Here is a 22,469-nt window from a genome sequence, read left to right on the forward strand (position 1 = left end):
GCTGTAACTGTGTCTCTGAAAGAGAGTTCAAAGACATCAAAAACATCTGTAACTACTAATTAGAGACTCGCTTAACTACATGAGATTATTTCGGAAAACAGGGTAGCTGTGGGACTCATTTGTTGCTCAACACCCCAGATATTTCAGACATTTGATTTTTTTCAACGTTCTCTTCCCACCTCCTGTTAGAAAGATTACATGCCTGTTACAGTGCATGTATGTGTAGATTCATGAAAAGCAAGAAACAAAAAACACTATTTTGCTATCATGCATTCTAACATTTCTGAAAACCAGATCACCAAAATCTTATTTTATTTCCCTTTATTTATTGTATTTCAGAAAAAATAAACCTCTGTGAAATATAACTGTTTTTCAAATGCTACTCATTCATATTTCATCAATAAAATTGTCAAACTACAACTCATCTTTCTTGAGGAAGAAAAAAGTACGTTGGTTTAGTATCCTATATCTATGACATATAAACCTTCATGTATGCTAATAGTTTTACTACAGTGGAATATTTGATTGGGTATTTCTTTGATAATCAATCCAAGGATTATACCTGCCACCTCAAATTTTCTTTGAGAATAAAATTCAAAAACTATGTGTGCATTGAAATTGCAAATCAATGGCTTCACATCTAAATATAATTAATTATTATGAAACATAACCAATGTTTTAATTTCCTGGAAGGAATACACCTTGATTCTAGGGTATGTAGCCAAAGAAGGGTCACATGAAAACTTTCAGATTATGCCTGCATAGAGCTACTACCTTGAATTTTTGTACAAAATAAAATGATTGGTATCCATCTGAACTGTAACAACACCCACATTTTGGGAGAAATTTTATTTTCCTATGTAGATCCATTATGAAAAAGTTGAAGAAGCATTTAAAATGGTGATGACTAAGTTTGGGTACTCGGTGATTTTATTACTTAATATGCTAGTATTGTATTTAAACTAAAATTGTATTGCTCCATTTATTGAATAGGGAGTACTTTCCCAATTATTTTTGTCAACTCTGTCAAAGAACAGTTCGCTGTAAGTGTGTAGCTTTATTTCTGTTTTCTCTGTTCTGTTCCATTGGTCTATATGTCTGTTTTTGTACCAGTACCATGCTGTTTTGGTTACTGTAGCCTTATAATACAGCCTGAAGTTGGGTAATGCGATGCTTCTTAGCTCTGGATGTGAATGAATTCATAGAGACATTTCACAGAAGACTCCGATTGATACTGGAACACAGAGTCAATAACAAACTGAAAAGCTCCATTGGAGTAAGAAGGATCCTCCATGGCATCCCAAATCATCCATGCAGACTTTTGTCCAACATAACCTCAGATGACAGGAAATAATTTCAAATATTGAGTTTTCTCATCAAAGGTTTTTTAGAACTATGTTTTAGGGAATTTTTAGTATTAACAATCAACCTTGTGTAATATTTGGAATATGTCTCCAAGTTACAAAGGTTATGGTTAATTCACAAATCGCCAATACTATTGGCTCTGTTCTTTTCATGGTGTCACAGATCACAAGCAGTCTTCAGGGTGGCAATTTTCAAAATTCCATAGTTATTCCACTTCAGCCTAAGAAACTTCAATATTATTTTTGTAATTTTGTTCTGGTCATCAATTGTTATTTAACAACTCAAAAACTAAATGAGATTTTTTTTAAAGAAAACACGCATTTTATTATGCTCACAGCTTCTGTGAGACTCAGGAATTAAGATAGCACATATCAGGGATGGCTTATCTCTGTGCTATGATGCTTGTGGCCTCAGATGAGAAGACTCATACAGTTGGGGGTGACTCAAATGGATGTGGATGGAATCCCAGAGTCTGAGCTGAAAAGGTTTGACTGAGTCTATCAGCTACAATCCCTATACATGGCCTCTCCATGTGGCTTGGACTCTCATGCAGTCTGATGGTGTGAAGAGAGTCAGTCTTTTTACCCTAGTATGCTCAGCCTCATGAGCAACTGTTTCAGAGAACAGAGTGGAAGTTTCATGGTCCCCTTTTATGGTCCAGCCTCAGTGATACGGTATTGGTTGAAGTGGTCGCAAATTTTCCCAGACTCAAGGAGAAGGGACATAAACATTAACCTCAAAACTCAATGGAAATACTGTCAAAGAAATATGAAGCAATATTTTAAAGGTGTCACATATCTACTAGTTTTAAGGGCAATAGTTTCATTCAATAAATGATTTTAAAATTAAAATCATTAGTCAAATCTAATACAGAAGGTCTTGACTAAAGGAAAATAATATGCTAAATGTTTGTTTTCTACTTGTAACTTGAACCAGGTTGTATGCAATTATCTTAAATCGAATCCCAATATTCTTAGCACCGTATTAAAGAGGCCTTTCCTTGTTAATAAGAATAAATTCTTATGTACCACCTGGAAGCTCTACAAAACGTACAAAGACACACCATCTTTAAGAGAATATTTATCTACTGAAGTCACTGTGGACACCCTGAAAGACAAATTGTCTGAATAAAAGAATTTATTTATGAATATTTAAATTGTTCATTGCCCAGACATAGTAAGATAAATTATCTTCATTCTCTGCATCATGTTACTGCCCTCAATTACTCTTATAGAATAAAATAGAATTTTAAAATGCATTCAATCAGGCAAAGAAAGTATAAAAACTATGAGAGTAAGCTCTCCTCAAACAGCAAAAACACGTAGGAAGTCAGTAACATTTCTCAAGGTGAAAATGAGAAGTAGAGAAGTACCCTCTATAAGGAGAGGCAGGAATTTCATTCCTGGAAAGAAACATAATGAACATTACATGGGGAATTTGTAAACCATTCAAAGATGGATACACTGCAACATAAAGATCTGAATAAAAAGTTGAGGCATTAATTGAAAAAACTCTGGGGAGCAACTGAGGGAAGATAGCAACAACAGTTAGATGTTCATGCTGCCTTCCCCAGTCCTAGGACCAGCACTTCTAAAGCACTCAATGGACCCACTGCTCAGGAGACACCAGGAGAGGATCACTGAGGATGGTCCAAGGGGCTGATGGGTCACGAAGCTTAGGAGACAGAGAGTTACTTATTTATGACAAGCATAAAAGTTTGAAGTGCTTTTATTTGGGCATTTGAATTTCTAACAATAGGAAGAAAGGTTTCCCTTAAATTTGGGAATTATGAGGATAAAAGTATGGCACCAGAATTCCATATGATGATGAACTAAGAAATGATGTTTCCTCAACAAGGAAGATAAGAAAACCTACTTTGGAGTAGTAGGAGATGGTTCATGTAATTCTAAGATTGCGAACTAAGTGTACACATAGACATTTAATGTATATACACATTCAAATCTCCATTTTCAGTGCAGTGTTGAAAGCATATGCTTTAATCTAATGTAAAAAAAAGAGTTTTAATTATTATTTTTTAAAAGCCTATGCTTTATCTTGGTGTGGGCCTGTGTGTGTATGTATGCATATGTGTGTTAGACAGGTGAGTTAATTATTTTTAAATGCATATTTTAGAAAATGTACTTTTTAAATTAAGCTATTCTATCAGGTGTTGTTTTCTTTAAACAACAACAACAAAAAAGACTAACCCTATATGATCAGTTATTTCTGATTAGGCATCAGCCCATGCCATCAGGTACCATGATGGACAAAGTCTTTTTCAAGAGGGCATTTATTCCTCTCTAAATTTTTCCAGCTAAAAAATATAAAGACTTTGATGAAACTAGAATTGAAGTGAGGTGGTTAATGATTCATTATTAAGTTAGTTTCTATAGAAAGTAATCAAACAAAACATATTCTTTTTAATTTTAAATTTTCTTTTAAAAATATTTTATTTTAGATTCAAAGGGTATGTGCACAGGTTTGTTACATACATATGTTTTATAATGGTGAGGTTTGGGTGCGTACCTATCACCTAAATAATGACTATTATACCCAAGAGGTAATTTTTTTAACCCTCACCCAGTGTCTATAATTTTCATTTTTATATCTAGTATACCCATTGTTTAGCTCCCCATATGAGAACATGTAGTATTTGATTTTTGTAAATTTTCTTGTAAAAACTCGAACAAGGAATCACGATCCATGAAGCCTGAATTCATTATGATGTCATTGATTTAAGTTCTTTAATAACAAACCAAGTATAATTTTGCAAAGAAAAAAAATCACGTATTAGTTCTCAGCTTTGCTTCACATGTATTCATGGAGAGACCCTTAACTGGAAGTATAGCAATAAAAAAGGAAATAAATTAAACACCAAGGATATGTTGTTACAGAAGACCTATTAGTTCCACCGTTATACTTGTTCATGCCACAGCAGCTTGTCAAATGGTAAAAACAAGAGTGAGGGAAAATGGCTTGATGATAAACAATTGGATCTGATGGACTATATCAACTACTTATTTGGATGCCGAGTGAACCAGCTTAAAAAAACTTGTGAGGAGCAAAATACTCCCCTTCAAGTTATGCTTTTGAAGCCATTGTATATGTATGTATACATACACATATATATACACACAGACACGTACACACACACACACACATATATACACATACACACATATATATGAATATAAATGATTATCTGGTCAAAATTGCTACAAGATTAATCATTTCAACATCATCCAAATCTTATTCTCATGGTTTGTCATAAAAGGGTACCTATTGCAATAAGGGCCATTGGGATCAAAGACATGAGTTAGATGCCAAGGAGAGGACTAGGCCATGCTACACTGTCTAATAGCTCAAAAAGAAAGAGTAGATTGTTAACTCCATGAGGCTTGAGAGCAAACTTTTTGTTTGCTTGCTTTGTTTGTACCAATTTGTGAGGGGAAAACTGAAAATAAAGCTCACCTAATTAAATACTAGTATTTGACTCCATTCTCTATTTATTATTCTTATCCAATCATATAGATATTTGACTGACAACTTTCCCTCCAGTCCATGAAGCTAGATGCTCCTCACTCTCTCACATCTGAAGGTACTAGAAGGAGGGGTTAGTACCAAATAAATGGCTCTTCTAAGGCTTCTGGTCTATAGCTACCCCAACTCAACTTCTGACCACAAATTCCTAAAAATTTCCTACTTACTCATAACTTCAAGTAAAATACCTTTTTTCCTCAACATTAGCCATACTTCCAGTCCTTTAACTCCTTCATATTCTTCTAGGCTATCAGTTCTGTCATAGCTTCTCTTCCTCTCATGTAAGTCTTGACCCCATGGCTAATTATCTGAACCACACTTTCACCAGCACTGTTAGTTTTCTCCTACCCCAATGCCTTCTGAGAAATTGGTCATATGAAGTTCAACTTTAGAACAATGTAAAATTCAAGTGTTGGACACCAACTTCAGTCTAGATAATGATGTACTAGATAATCCAAATACTGTGTCAAATGGCACCTTGATAAATTCCCATTCTCTAACGTCAGCTGGGACATAAGTAGCATGCACTAGTTCTTTTACACATTCTTGGTCAGCTTTCTTTCCCATTCCTCTCAATAACCATTACAGACTCACTCAGTCTCTCAACTTGCCTATCCAGTCTAGGCAAAGAATGCGCTTTAAGGAAATTGAAGCGATAATGCATTATCTGGTAAGGAATTGGAATGGTGGAATGAGGAGTTCAGCAAATCCTCTGCCCAAAGCAATGATAAAACTAGATGAATTTGTCAAATACAAAGATTTCAGGACACTAGAAATAGAACAAAGGCATAAAATAAATTGACTTGTATCTATGCAAGAAAAACCACTGAACCACAGATAAAAGCTTCTTGTGACATTTTAGCCTGGGGTTGTAATATTTCCATCCTCCATTCCCCTTCCCCACCTTTCCATTTGTGCTCAGCTATGTACTAGAAAGAGGCAAGTCATGGAAATAAGCAGCTTCTTAGACAGGAAGGGTAAGTGCTGACATATTTAGCAGGGCACAGAAAAATCCCCACACTCAGGGGCATGGTCAAAAAGAGCAGCAATTTAGGTGAGGATAAGGGCCAATGTTAGTTAGCCTGAGGCATGATTTTAGTTGGGGGAAGCAACAAGCAGACTAGGCAAAAATTTAACAGGAAGGTCCATGAAATGAGGCAGCCAGAGCAGGCCCTGATAAGCTTCCACCTATCCCTGATTGTCTGAAATTAAGTACGCATGTGCAAAGCTGCACACACTCTCAGGAGAGAAGACAACTATCTGCTTGTCCCTAGATGATGGTGAGGCCTTTTGCAAGCAGAAAGGAAAAGCCAGGAACACTTATTAACCTGTCTGAAATGTAAAAGTGTTCCCCAGCTCACACACAGATTCATGAACAAGAGCAGAAACCTTAGTTGTTCAAGGTGAGTAATCTGACTGATTATTGAAAGGCTAAGCAATTCTGACATGAGAGCAACCTTTATGGAGTCAGGCTTAAAAATAAAAATAATAAGAAGAAAACACCTGAGAAGAGATATCAGAGGTCACACACTGTGGAGGAAGAGAGACTCCACAGAATTCACCTAATAACCAATAAACATGCGAACACAAACAATACCTGGGAAAAAATTAATTGAGGTTTTCTCTATTATAGTATCTAAAATGCTCAGTTTTTAACAAAAACTGATGAGACTGCAAAGAAACACAGAAGTACAATCCATACACAAGAAAAAAGCAGTCAAGAGAAACTGTCTACTAGAGGACCTAGATGTTGGACTTAGCAGTCAAAGATGTTAAACAGCTATTATAAATCAGTTCAAAGAACTAAAGAAAATTATATATATAAGTTAATGGAAAGTGTGACAACAGTAACTCATTGAGTAGAGAATATCAATACAAAGATAAAGATTGTGGAAAAAAAAAAAAAGAAAGAGAAAATTCTGGAGTTAAAAAGTATAAAAATTGGCATCTTCAATTTCTACCCCGTGTGAAGAGCTTGGAAATCATCACTTCCATCATCATAACAAGAAGACAGCAGAAAAACTAAAAGTCAACAACTAGTCTTAAATTTATAAGAGAATTGAGGTCACAGGACGGACTGCTGCCCCAAAGCCTAGAGAAAGAGGAGGTCACTGAAAATCACAGCTTACCACCAGCAGAAGCCAAAGAAGCCGGAAACTGGAAGGAACATTAAAAACTGTAATAGACAAATTGCTGCATCCTGAGTATTGACTAGTGTGAGAGTTAAAATTCCCGGGGGAAGCTCACCAGGTTCTCACTCAGAAGATTAGAGACAAATGTCCAAGTACTAAGGAAAGAAGGGAAAGAAAGTTACCCATTTTGAAATATACCAGGAGAGTTCTGTTTTCTGAAACAAAGGACTCCCCTGAAGTAAAAACTACAGATGTTCCTGAAGTTAGAATGAGGTTATATCCCAATAGACCTATCATAAATTGAAAATATCATAATATGGCCGGGCGCGGTGGCTCAAGCCTGTAATCCCAGCACTTTGGGAGGCCGAGACGGGCGGATCACGAGGTCAGGAGATCGAGACCATCCTGGCTAACACGATGAAACTCCGTCTCTACTAAAAAATACAAAAAACTAGCCGGGCAAGGTGGCGGGCGCCTGTAGTCCCAGCTACTCGGGAGGCTGAGACAGGAGAATGGCGTAAACCCAGGAGGCGAAGTTTGCAGTGAGCCGAGATCCGGCCACTGCACTCCAGCCTGGGCGACACGGACCCCCCCAAAAAAAAAAAAAAAAAAAAAAAAAAAGAAAATATCATAATATGCCTAACTACAAAGCTTGATAGCTTAGCCTAGCTTACCTTAAACATTCTCAGAACACTCACATTAGCCTACAGTTGGGCAAAATTATCTAACACAAACATTATTTTATAATAAAGTTTTTAATATCTCATGTAACTTATTGAATATAGTACTGAAAGTGAAAAATAGAATGGTTGTATGGGTACTTTATGTAGTTTCTATTGAATGTGTATTGATTTCACACCATCATAAAGTTAAAAAAAATTATAAGTTAAACCATCATAAGTTGGTATATTCGTCTGTTTTCACACTGCTGATAAAGAGATACCCAATACTGGGTAATTTATATAGGAAAAAATAGTTTTATGGGCTTACAGTTCCATGTGGCTGGGAAAGCCTCACAATTATGGTGGAAGGCAAGGAGGATCAACTCACATCTTACATGGATGGCAGCAGGCAAAGAGAGCTTGTGCAGGGAAACTCCTTTTTAAAACCATCAGATCTTGTGGGGTTCATTCACTATCACAAGAACAGGACCGGAAAGACCCGCCCCCATGATTCAATCACCACCTATCAGGTCACTCCAACAACACATGGGAAATCAATATGAGATTTGGATGGCGACACAGCCAAACCATATCATTCCTCCACTGGCCCCTACCAAATCTCGTGTCCTCACATTTCAAAACCAATCATGCCTTCCCAACAGTGCCCCAAAGTCTTAACTCATTTAAGCATTAACTCAAAAGTCCACAACCCAAAGTGTCATCTAAGACAAGGCAAGTCCCTTCTGCCTATGAGCCTGTAAAATCAAAAGCAAGTGAGTTACTTCCTAGATACAGAGGTGGTACAGGCATTGAGTAAATACAGTAATTCCAAATAGGAGAAATTGGCTAAAACAAAAGAGCTACAGGCCCCATGCAAGTTCAAAATCCAGCCAGCAGTCAAATTTTAATGCTCCGAATGGTTTCCTTTGACTCCATGTCTCACATCCAGGTCATGCTGATGCAAGAAGTGGGTTCCCACGGTCTTGGGCAGCTCCAACCCTGTGGTTTTACAACCTTCCTCCTGGCTGCTTTCACAGGCTGGCATTGAGTATCTATGGCTTTTCCAGAAGCAAAGTGCAAGCTGTTGGTGGATCTAGTATTCTGGGGTCCAGAGGGCAGTGGTCCCCTTCTCACAGCTCCACTAGGCAGTGCTCTAAGGAGGGACTTGTGTAGGTGCTCCAACCCCACATTTCCCTTCTGCGCTACCCTAGCAGTTTTCCACAAGTGCCCCACCCCTGCAGCAAACTTTTGCCTGGACATCCAGGCATTTCCATACTTCCTCTGAAATTTAGGCAGAGGCTCCCAAACCCCAATTGTTGACTTCTGTGTTCCTACAGGCTCAATATCACATGAAAGCTGCTAAGGCTTGGGGCTTGTACCCTCTGAGGCCATGGCCAAAGCTGTACCTTGGCCCCTTTTAGTAACAGCTGGAATGGCAGGGCACCAATCCCTAGACTGCACACAGCGGGGGCCTGGCCCATAATACCATGTTTTCCTCCTAGGCCTCCAGGCCAGTGATGGGAGGGGCTGCCGTGAAGACCTCTGACAAGCCCTGGAGACATTTTCCCCATTGTCTTGGGGATTAATATTCAACTCCTCATTACTTATGCAAATTTCTACAACCAGCTTAAATTTCTCCTCAGAAATTGGGTTTTTCTTTTCTGTCACATTGTCAGGGTGCAAATTTTCCGAACTTTTATGCTCTGCTCCCCTTATAAAACTGAATGCCTTTAACAACACCCAAGTCATCTCTGGAATGATTTGCTACTTTGAATGGTATCTGCTTTCCACCAGATACCTTAAATCATCTCTCTCAAGTTCAAAGTTCCACCAATCTCTAGGGCAGGGAGAAAATGCCACCAGTCTATTTGCTAAAACATAACAAGAGTCACCTTTGCTCTTGTTCCCAACCAAGTTCCTTATTTCCATCTGAGACCACCTCACCCTGGATTTCATTATCCACATCATTATCAACATTTTGGTCATAGTCGTTCAACAAGTCTACAGGGAGTTCTAAACTTTGCCACATTTTCCTGTTTTCTTCTGAGTCCTCCAAACTGTTCCAACCTCTGCCTGTTACCCAGTTCCAAAGTGGCTTCCACATTTTGGGGTATCTTTCCAGCAGCACCCCATTCTACTCCTATCAATTTACTGTGTTAGTCTATTTTCACACTACTGATAAAGACATACCCAACACTGGGCAATTTAAAAAAGAAAGAGATTTAATTGGACTTACAGTTCCACATGGCTAGGGAAGTCTCACAATCATGGCAGAAAGCAAGGAGGATCAACTCATATCTTACATGGATGGCAGCAGGCAAATCGAGAGAACTTGTGCAGGGTAACTCCTATTTTTAAAACCATCAGATCTTGTGAGACTCATTCAGTATCATGAAAACATGATAGGAAAGACCCGCCCCCATAATTCAATCACCTCCCACCGGGTCCCTCCCACAACACATGGGAATTAAAGACAGTATATGGGTGAGGACAGAGCCAAACCATATCAGTTGGGTATTGTCTATACTCTACTGGAACCTTATCTGACCTAGGGAAGAGCAGTGAGCCAACCTCAGCCTCCTCTATCCTTCCTGTCTCGCATACAGGGATTTTTTTACAATGCTAAAAAAACTACTCTAAATGTCACAGTACAGGAACTTTGGCCCAATTTTTTTAATGGAGATCTAATCATAGGATTATAGAAAGCTTCTTCTTTCCAGTATCTTACCATTCCAATATCTTACCACCATATCAACAGGTCTTTTGTACAATAATAGTAGATAACAACTGAGAGACCTTCAAGACACAGACTCTAAGAGGAAGTTTCTAGAGAGACTCAAAGACAACAGAAAATACAGTAACAAGGACATCAGAGTACACTGAAACCTTTGACACCTATAGCAATAGCAAACCAAGACAGACTAACTTCTAGCCATATAAACATAAAGCTTCACACTAAAGGCATATGATTTCAATTCTCAATATATGATACATCACGTCTGAATTTCAACAAAAAAATTATAAAGCATACTGAAAGACAGAAAAAAAGTACTCTGGAGACATAAAGCCAGCATCAGAAAATAACTCAGATATGGCGGGGATTTTTTTAAATCATCAGGCCAAAAATTAATATAACTATAATTAATATGTGAAAGGATCTAATGGAAAAAGTGGACAAAAAGCAAGAACACATAGATAATGTAAGCAGAGACATGAAAACTAAGAAAGGCTCAAAAGTAAATGCCAGAAATAAAAACACTACAAGAAAAATGAAGAATGTCTTTGATAGACTTATCAGTAGATTGAATATGACTGATGAAAGAATTAGTGAGTTTAAAGATCTGTCACTAGAAACTTCCTAAAGTGAAATGCTAACATAAAATGGAAAAGAAAGAAACAATAGCCAAGAATTGTGGGAAAATTAGAAAAGGTAGACCTTATGTGTAGTAGAAATAACAGAAAGAGAAAGAAAAGAGAAGAAGTATTTGAAGTAATAATGGCTGAGAATTCTCCAAGATTAGAGTCAGACACCAAAACAGATTCAGGAAGTACAGAGAACACTCAGAAAGATAAATAGGAAAAAAAAAATCTATACCTAGGCATATCATATTCAAACTATAGAAAACAAAAGACAATGAGAAAATCTTGAAAGAAGCCAAAGGAAAAAAAATATCTTATTAACAGAGAAAAAGAGATAGGAATTACAATGGATATCTCTTTTGAAATCATGCCATCAAAGAGAGAGTGGAGTGAAATATTTATGGTGGTGAAAGAAAAAGAAATCTCCAAGGCCACAGAGCAAACTGGGCAAACTCAGCCATTCTCCCTCTCAGTGAAAGAGAAACAAAAGCTTTTTCAGATAAACAAAAACAGAGAATTGGTCTCCACAGGTCTGCATTACAAGATATGATAAAACTAAATTTTTCAGAAAGAAGAAAAATTACATAAATCAGAAACTCAGATATGTATAAAGAAGAGCATTAGAGAAGGAATAAACAAATTAAATATTTTATTTTCCTTACTCTAATTGTCCTAACAGATAAAATAATAACAGCAGTGATGAATTGGTTGATTATAGCTTATGGATTACTGAAATAAATGAAAGCAATTTTGTAAGGAATAAGAGGGAGGAATTGGGCATACTTTGTTATAAGATGCCAACACTGCTCATGAAGTGGTACACAGTTATTTGAAAGCTGACTTGGTTTAGCTGTAAACATATATTTTAAACTCTAGGGAAACTATTAAAAATGTATAAAGAGAATTATAACTGGCATGCTAAGAGAGGAGAGAAGATAAAATTATATAAAATGCTCAATTGAAACCAGAGAAGACACAAAAAGAAGGAACGATAAACAGAACAAATGCAACAAATAGAAAAGTTACAAATATAGTAGCTAATAATCCAACTATATCAATAATTACCATAGATTTAAGTGATCTAAACACACAAATTAAAAGACAGAGACCAACAGAATGGATTTTTCTTAAAGAAACAATTTTATATCGTCTCCCAGAAACACTTCAAATATAAAGACCTATAGATTAAAATTAAAGAGATAAAGGAAAATAAACCTTAGTAACACTGATCAAACAAACCTTTTTATTGTTTCATAAAAAGCAGACTTCAAAACAAAGAAAATTGTCAGTGAGAAATATGAGAGTTACATAATGATATCGGGGTCAATTCTCCAAGAAGACATGATAATCTTTAACGTGTATATGCCTAAGAATACACCATCAAAATACATGAGGCAAAATCAGATAGAACTGGAAGGAAAAAGAGATCAGTCCATCATAATTTAGACTTCAACACATCTCAATCAGTAATTGACAAAACCACCAAGCAGAAAATCAATAAAAATGTAGTTGAACCAAACAGTACCATCAATCAACTTGATTTAATTGACGTTTACAGAATGCTTCATGCAATAACAGCAAAATACACATTTCTTTCAAGTTCACATAAAACATTCATTGAGATAGACCATATTGCAGGTTAAAACATACCTTAAAATTTTTTTAAAAAGAGAAATTATACAAAATATGCTCTCAAACTAAATGGAGTTAAACTAGAAATCAATAGAAATATAGTTGGAAAATGCCAAAATATTTAGAGACTAAACAATCACTTTTAAACACATAGGTCAAAGAAAAAGTCTCCACGGAAATTTAAAAATAGTTGAACTACATGAAAATGAAAATACAACTTATCAAAATTTGTGGGATGCAGCAAAAACAGTGCTTAGAGGGAAATTATAGCATTGAATGAATATATTAGAAAAGAACAAAGATATAAAAATCATTAGTCCGAGTTGCCACCTTAGGAAACTACAGAAAAAGAAGCAATGTAAACCTAGAGTAACAGAAGAAATAATTTTAAAAGTAGCACAGAATAAATAAAATTTAAAAACGGAAGACAAATGCAACCATAAAAAGAGAATTCACTCACATCCTTTGCAGCAACGTCAATGGAACTGGAGGCCATTATCCTAATAGAACTAACTCAGAAGCAGGAAACCAAATACTGCATGTTCTCACTTATAAGTGGGAGTTAAACAATGGTTACCGATGGACATAATGATGGAACAGAACTGGAGACTCCAAAAGCAGGGAGGATTAGAGGAGAATAAGAGTTTAAAAATTATCTTTTAGGTACAGTGTTCACTACTTGAGTACCGGGTACACTAAAAGCCCAGTGCCCACCAGTTATGCAATATACCCCTGTAGTAAACGTGCAAATGTACTCTCTGATTCTTAAATTTATTTAAATAAATAATAATACACTGAGAAAATATGGCATTTTGGTATGCATAATCTGAATTTAATGATGAGGAAACATCAGACAATCCCAAAATAAAGACCATTTTACAAATTACAGTCCTGTACTCTTCAAAAATGTAAAGCCATGAAAGATAAGGAAAGATAGAAGCACTTTCAGATCAAAGGAAACCAAAAAAAAAAAAAGAAAGAAAGAAAGGAAAACAAAACATAAGAACTAATGCAACATATACTCCTGGGTTGGCTTCTTTCCCTATAAAAGACAATATTGGAATAATTGGCAAAACAAATGAGGGGGTCTACTAATTAATTGCTAATATATCAGTTTTGATTTCCTAATACTCAGAGCCATACTCATTAGGTGGGAGACTGATCTTGTTAGGAACTACAGACAGAAGTATTAAGGGCTAATAGAGTGTGTCTGTAATTCCCAAATAGCTTAGGGGGGAAATATATGTAATGTACATATAACAGATATATATCTTATAGACGTATGCAGATATATGTATACAGAACCAATAATGAGGCAAATGTAGTAAAAAGGTAAATCTGGCAAATCTGTATAAAGGATATATAGGAATTTGTTGTGTTGTTCCTGTAATTTGTCTATGTACTTAAAGTTATTTCAAAATAATAAGGTTTTGAGAAACCAAACAATAAATTAAAATTAAAATTTAAAAAATGGGAAGACAATAGGGAAAATCATTGAAACTAAAAGTCACTCTTTAAAAAGATCAATAAAATTGATACCTTTCATCAGGAGAACCAGGAAATAAAGAGAAAACACACAAATTACTAATATCAGAAATGAAAGACCATCAACACTGATACCATGGATATTAAAAGCATAATAAAAGAATAATAAAAAAAAGAATGAACTAGATGCCCATAAACGTGATAACTTAGACCAATTCTCTAAAAGATGTAATCTACTGAAACTCATACAAACAAAAATAGGTAATTTGAAGAGGCCTATATTCATTAAAGAAATTGAATCAACAGTAATCTTCCAAAAAAAAGATAGTATCATGCCCAAATGGTTTTATTGTGAGTTCTACCAAACGTTTAATGAAGAAATGATACCAACTCTCTATGATCTCTCCCAAAACGTAGAAGCAGAATGAACTCTTCCTAACTCATATCATGAGGCTGGCATTACCCTAATGCCAAAACCAGATAAAGACATTGTAAGAAAGGAATACTACAGAACAATATGTCTCAGATGTAAAAGTTCTCAACAAAATATTAGCAAATTGAATTTAACAATTGATAAAAGATTATACACCACAATCAAGTGGGATTTATTCTAGATATAAAAAGTTGGTTCACCATTTAAAAATTGATTAATGTAGTCTACCATATAAACTAGTTAGATTAAAAAAATTATATCAATAGATGCAGAAAAAGCATTTAACCAAATCTAACAACAATTTATGATTTTTAAAAATTCTCAGTAAACTGGGAATGAATGGGGAAATTTCCTCAGTTTGATAAAGAATATCTACAAAAAACCTACAGCTACCTTCGTATTTAATGGCAAGAAATGTACATGCTTTCCTCCTAAAATCAGGAGAAAGGCATGGGTGCCCCTTCCCATGACTGATTTTCAACATTGTACTGGAAGTCCTAGATGATGCAATAAGACAAGAAATAAAATAAAAAGTATACAGAAAGGGAAGAAATAAAACTGTCTCTTCACAGACGACATGACCATCTATGTGCAAATTCTGAAAAAAAAAAAAAATAACAAAATACTCCTGGAACTAATACATGATTATAGCATGGATGCAGGATATAAGGTTAATATACAAAAGTCAATTATTTCCTCATACAGACCAGCAATTAACAATTGAATTTAAAATTAAAGACAAAATATCATTAACATTAGCACCAAAACCAAAATATTTAAGAATAAATTTAACAAAATATCTGCACAATCTATGTGAAAAAAATAACAAAACTCTGATGAAATAAATCAAAGAAGATTGATATGGTTTGACTCTGTGTCCCCACCCAAATCTCACCTTGAATTGTAATAATACCCGTGTGTCAAGGGTGGGACCAGGTGGAGATCATTGAATCATGAGGGGTGGTTTTCTCCATGCTGGTCACAAGATAGTGAGTTCTCATGAGATCTGATGGTTTTATGAGATGACATGTTTTCTTCCTCTTCCACCATGACTGTAAGTTTCCTGAGGCCTTCCCAGCCATGCTGAACTATGAGTCAATTAAAACTCTTTTCTTTATAAATTACCCGGTCTTGGATATGTCTTTTTAGCAGCACGAGAACGGACTAATACAAAGACCTACGTAACTAGATAGATACTTCATTTCACTAATAGGAAAATTCAGTATTGTTTAAAATGTCAATTCTTCCCAATTTAATCTATAAATTGAAAGCAATTCCAATCAAAATCCCAGAAAGTTATTTTGTGGATATACAACAGATTCTAATTCTAATCCTAAATCAAAGAACCAGGAATAGACAATACAATACCATACTAAAGAAAAGTAATAAAGTTGGGGGGTGGAAAAAAATGCAACTTTAAGACTTACTATAAAGCTACAGTAATTAAGTCTGTGTTATATTGGCAGAAGCATAAACAAATACATCAATGAAATAGAATAGAGAGCCCAGAAATAGACTCCCATAAATATAATCATCAAGTGATCTTTGAGAAAAGAGCAAAGGCAATACAATGGAGAAAAGAGAACCTTTTCAAAAAATGGTGTTAGAACAACTGGATATTTACATATAAGATTCAATAAGTGGTGCTAGAAAAACTGGATATTCACATGTAAGATAAATGAATCTAGACTCAAGGTCTTATATTCTTTGCAAAAATTAACTCAAAATGGATCACAGCTCTAAATGTAAAACACAAAACTGTAAAACTCCTAGAGGATGACATAAGAGAAAATCTAGATGACCTTGTGTTTTATGATGACTTTTTAATACAACACCAATAGTATTATTCATGAAACAACTGATAAACTGGACTTCATTAAAATTAAAAATTTCTGCTCTGTAAAAGACATTGTCAAAAAAAATAAAAACACAAGAAACAGACTGGGAGAACATACTTGCAAAAGACATTTCTGATAAAGGATTGTTATCCAACTATATATGTTACTCTTAAAACCCAACAATTGGAAAACAAAGGGCTTTTGCCCTTTATTCTGCTAATACAGTGTATTTTATTTGAATATGCATTTCTCCAAAATGATATATGAATGTCTCACAAACACATAAAATATGTTCAACATTATTAGTCACTAGGAAAATGTAAATTAAAATCATAGGAAATTAACATTTCATACCCACGAGAAGGGCTATAACTAAAAGACAAACAATAATAGTCTTAGGAAGGCTATAAATAAACTGAACTGTAACCCTCAAAATTTTCTAATGGGAATAAAAAATTCTTCAGTCCCTTTGGAATGTAGTTTGGAAGTTTCACAGAAAGTTAAACCTTAACATAACGTTCTCCAGTTCCACCCATGTCATTGCAAATGACAGGATTTCATTTATTTTATGGCTGAATAATATTTCACTGTGTATATGTACCATACTTACTTTATCCATTCATTTGTTTATGGACATTTAGGTTAATTTCATATCGGCTATTGTAGATAATACTACAATAAACATGAGAGTGCAGGTATCTCTTCAATATAGTGACGTCCTTTCTTTTGGGTGCATACCCAGCAGTGTGTTAAGTGAAATAAGCCAGACACAGAAAGACAATATCACATGTTCTTACTCATACTTGAGAGCTAAAAAAAATTTTCATGGAGTTAGAGAATAAAATGATGGTTACCAAAGGCTAGGAAGGGTATTGGGAGGGAAAATAAAGAGGGTTTGGTTAATGGGTACAAAAATGCAGATAGTAGGAACAAGATCTACTGTTCAGTAGCAAAATAGGGCAATTATCATTAACAATAGTTTATAGTATAATTCAAAATAGCTAGAGGAGTGGATTTACAGTGTTCCCAACACAAAGAAATGATCTATGTTTGAGGTGATGGACATCCGAATTATCCTGATGTGATCATTACACACTATATGCTTATGTCAAAATATCACATGTATCCTATAAATATGTACAACCATTGTATACTCATAAAAATTAAAAATGAGGAAAAATAAAAAGAAAGTTAAACCTAAATGTACTGTATTATTCAACATTCTGCCAAAGTATCAACCCATGGAAAATGGAAATATATGTCCACATAAAGGTTTGTATTGAGATGTTTACAGAGACATTATTCAGAATAGTCTAAAATTGGAAATGTTCTAAATATACAATGAACTGGAAAATTGCATACAATGTGATACATCCATACAACGGAATATTATTCAGCAATAAAACTGAACAAAGTAGTCCTACATGCTATAACACAAATAACTTTGAAAATGTTATGCATAGTGAAAGAATCTGGTCACAAAAGACTACCTGTGTTACATCCAGGGAAAGCTAAATCTAAAGCAAATTAGTAGTCACTTGGGGCCAGGGCTAGGAATAAGAATTGACTGTAGGTGGACATAAGAGACAGTGTTGGGGTGATGAAAATATTTTAAAGCTGTATTCTGGTAATGTTTGTACAACTCTATAAACTTACTAAAAATTATTTACTTATAGCATGTAAACTATATTTCAATAAAACCCTTCAAGAATAAAATGCAAATAATAACTGGCTGAACACTGAACTGAACTGTAACCCTCAAAAATTTCTAATGGGAATAAAAAATTGTTCCATATTTTTTCCACACACAAATTGTATCCATATTTTTTCAATTCTTGCTTTCTTTCCTCCAGAAGACATGTTCTACCTCATTTATTATTATCTCCCCACCTGTACCCATGACATATCTCCTTCAAGCTTATTCGATATTTCCCACTAACAATTCATTTCTTACTTCTCCTATATTTTAATCTTCTATTAGTTCCTTTTCCATGAATGCATATTAAGCTCATTTCTCCCATAATTAAACAAATAATAAACTTCCATTTTTCCTGAATGTGTCTCTAGTCTGCCTCCTTTCCATCTTCTAAAAATACATTTAAAGACAGGTAGTTTTCAGTTGCTGCCTCTATCCCTCCATGCTCCTATCGTCCATTCCTTCAACTCACTGAACTCAGCTACTCAAGTGAACCTTCTCTCAAAAAGGTCACTGATTACCTCATACTTCCTAATAAAATGCATATGTGTTAATCCAATCTTGTTGGGCTTTTCTCAGGCACTTGACCTTATTTATCATTGTCTAATTAAATTTATCTATTATCTTTAGATTCTCAATGACGTATTTATCTTTTTTAAGCCTGACCATTCATTGTTTATTACATTCTTTTATATTTAGTTTCCTTTAGAGCTCTATCCTCAGTCACTTTCATAGTAATTATATATAGTCTCCTTAGATAATTCCATGAGCTCTTGTTTCTAACAATCATCTTATAGTAGATTGATTGCATGAATGGTTCACACCCTACTTTCACATCCTTTGTCATGTAACCATGTAAAATGCTACCACTCTGACTCTGCACCTAGCTGTGCGACCTGCTTTACCCAATGGAATGTTAGCCAATATAATGAGTGCAGAAGCTTAAAAGCATTCATATGAATGAGCTCGTAAGGTCTAGCCTCTCACCCGTTGCCCTGAGAATAAGCAGAGCAGCTACTAGAAAAAGGAGAGCATGTGGCGAGCACGTGGTAAGACATCCTAGTTGTCTCAGCCAAAAGCATTCTAAATGGGCTCTCAGACAATCCCAGACAGAGAATGAGGCCAGCCCAGACAAGTTTCAGAGATACAAATTCAATAAATATTCATTATTGTATGCCACTGAAGTTTTGTTGTTACACAGCATTATAATAGCTGTGGATAACTGATACACACCCTCTATGGTAGAAACAAGAAAATCTATGTTTCCCCATGATGACTCTCTGAGCTTCACACTGGGGAATAGCTCGAGCTGAATGTCTCACAAGCATCTCAAATTAACCTAAATATAACTGAGCTCATGATCTTTCCCATCTAATAAGACTGATTCTTCCTAAAATTATCTATCTCCACTTTCAGTACCACTATCCAATCCAGCCAACCAAGCTAGATCCAGGAGTCATCCATGCTTCTTCACTCTCCCTTATCCTTCATCTCTAATTCTCTAATGATACAATATATGCTCCAGGGAATTGCAAACAGCTAACAGTTATAGGGAAAGGAGTGTGTGTGCGCGTGTGTCTGTGTTATGCTTTGGTTAACAAAATCTTCATTAGAATTGATACTGAGATTGAAGTTTGACTTTACTAAAAGGTCATTGTCTCTAAAAGCTCGAAAGCATTTTGTACATTTCCCCTACTTGTTTAGATGGGGGTTAATTTGTAGTTAAAAATTGCAAAGGAATACAATTTTTGTGAAAATTCCTCCCAAATGTTAGATATGGAGTTAAAATAAATGATTGATTTTCTTAGCACCAATGCTTGTTTCTATGATTTTAATAGAAGAAAAATATCAAGTTTCATAAAGCTATGTTTCCAATGACTGAAGTTTTGGGGAAATTTTTTGATGGTTGTAAAAAAATCTTTTTTTTTACCTTTGGATATGCTTGGAAAAAATTAATTTAGAAAAAGATTAATGAAATGGCCACCAAGGTTGCATATAGGCTGAAGGTGACAATGAAAAAATAATGTGTTTTTCAAGCAATATAAAATGTGTATAGGAAAGCAATAAGGCAGGGTAAAATGAATTAAAATGTGCTATACTCCCATTTAAAAATGTTCGGAAAATAATAGCAGAATTTAAGCCTTTTCATGGAACCTAACAGAAAAGTGTCAAGAGTCCAGAGATGATGGAAGACAAGTCAGAGGAAAAGCTAAGTGAGTCTGAAAAGGAAAACTTTCCAAATTCTTCTGAAAAGAAAGTTAAATGTTAATTAAGAAAAAGGCAAAATTTTTTCATTTAAAACTTTGAGATAAATGTAGAGAGAGCATACAAAACTATTAAGAGATACCTTTCAGCACAGTCTTAATAAGGCAAATAACTTGGTCTAATACATTGTGTTTCATTGGAGTTCTGGTTGTTTTCTAAAAAACTATCCAGGCAATACTTTTGTACATAAAAATATTGCCTTAAAAGAAAGTTATGTGTTAAGGAGGCAGCACAGCACAAGAGTCGAAATTGAACAGACCTGGCTTTGAAACCTGTTTTCACTAGGTCCTGTTTGTTTGACTTTGTCAAGTGTCTTAACCTTCCTAAGCTTTTGTTCTCTACTTTCAAAATAAATTTTAAAACATCAACTTTCAGGGTTGCTGTGAGCATAAAATCAAATAATACAGGTGAGCTTATAAAAAGGTGAACTTAGAAAAAAGTAGGTAAGTCACTATACCTCATGGTAAAATCCAGTAGACTATATGTAAAGCACTTACCACAGTGCCTAGCACATCACAGGTGCTTGATAAATGCTAACTGCTATTACTATTTTTACTTGTATTTATATAATTGTTACTCAAACTCCCCAAAATAATATACTACTTGTAATCTGTAGTGGACATCTTTTATTTGTGGTCACCCAGTATCATCTGAACTTCCACTACAAACTGTGATCACAAACCCTGCCTCCTTTATTGTGGCATCCAAAACATTACATTTCCCAAGACTCCTTGCAGTTATGGTACAGACATGTGGTCAGTCCACGTGAAATCAAGGAACTCATGTGAGACTAAGATTCAGAAGTGAGCTGTGAGAGCGAACAAGCTAATGGCAAGACGTACATGTTGATGTACAAAACATGATTTTAAAATCAGCAGAAAGATCCAAATATCCTGCCATTGACAATAAGAGTAGGATACTTTCCATTTCATGGAAAACACATTGTGTTTCTAGGTGGGACAGAGGTAGCAATTCCCTGTCTCAGTGGTGTTGCTCTGGAAGCTGTTCCTGGAAACTCACCTAATAATTTTGGAGAGCTGGAGAAATAGACTACTGGCTACCGGATAACTCTTAACATTTCTGGTTATGCTCGCTAGAATGGATTCTGTTCTCTGGCACTAAGAATCCTTACCAATAGGAGTACCAACTTGGAAGTAAGCTCACAAAAGATTCCATCTTGTTTGGCATCTATGAGTAGCAGTAAGGAAGGCTCAGTAGGGGAGCATTTGCTATTCTAGGAAAGAATACATCTTCAGGCAATATAAAGAATCCAGATTCACAGGTATTGATATGGTTTGGCTGTCCCCACCTAAAATCTCATCTTGAATTGTAATCTCCACAGTCCCCAAATGTAAAGGGCGGGAACAGGTGGAGATAATTGGATTGTGGGGGTGGTTTACCTCATGCTGTTCTCATGATGGTGAGTGAGTTTCACCAAATCTGATGGTTTTATGTGTCTGGCATTTCCCCTGTCCTGCATTCACTCTGTCCTGTCGCCCTGTGAAGAAGGTGCCTGCTTCTCCTTTGCCTTTCACCATGATTGTAAGTTTCCTGAGGCCTCCCCAGCAATGCAGAACTGTGAGTCAATTAAACCTATTTCTTTTATAAATTACTCAGTCTTAGGTATTTCTTCATAGCAGTGTGAGAATGGACTAATACAGATATGATACAAAAGAAACCCTTTGGTGTTACAGTGCATGGCAATATATGAATAAAGATAAAGGACAAAATGCCACTCACTTGGAAGATCTCCGACTCCAGTCTCTGCTTTAACACTTGAGTCCGACAAGAGGAATTTTGAGGAAATACAGAAAATGCCCTTTTACAAATTTTATTTGAGACATTGGGGACAAGCAGCAGCACAGGTTTAAGGTCTGCATGACAGAGTTCAGGACTACTGGAAAATGAGGAAGTCTTTCTCACTTGGAGATTTCTCTGCAAAAATGAAACAGCTAAAGCAAATTTAAGGGCAAGTCAGATAGGTTTCTTCTGGACCAATAAAGGAAGATAAGAGGATATGACACTGGCAGTTGAGCACCATCAGAAGATGGTGCTGTCAAG

Source organism: Mandrillus leucophaeus, unplaced genomic scaffold (assembly GCF_000951045.1).
Source record: "Mandrillus leucophaeus isolate KB7577 unplaced genomic scaffold, Mleu.le_1.0 Scaffold149, whole genome shotgun sequence".
Classification (NCBI taxonomy): domain Eukaryota; kingdom Metazoa; phylum Chordata; class Mammalia; order Primates; family Cercopithecidae; genus Mandrillus; species Mandrillus leucophaeus.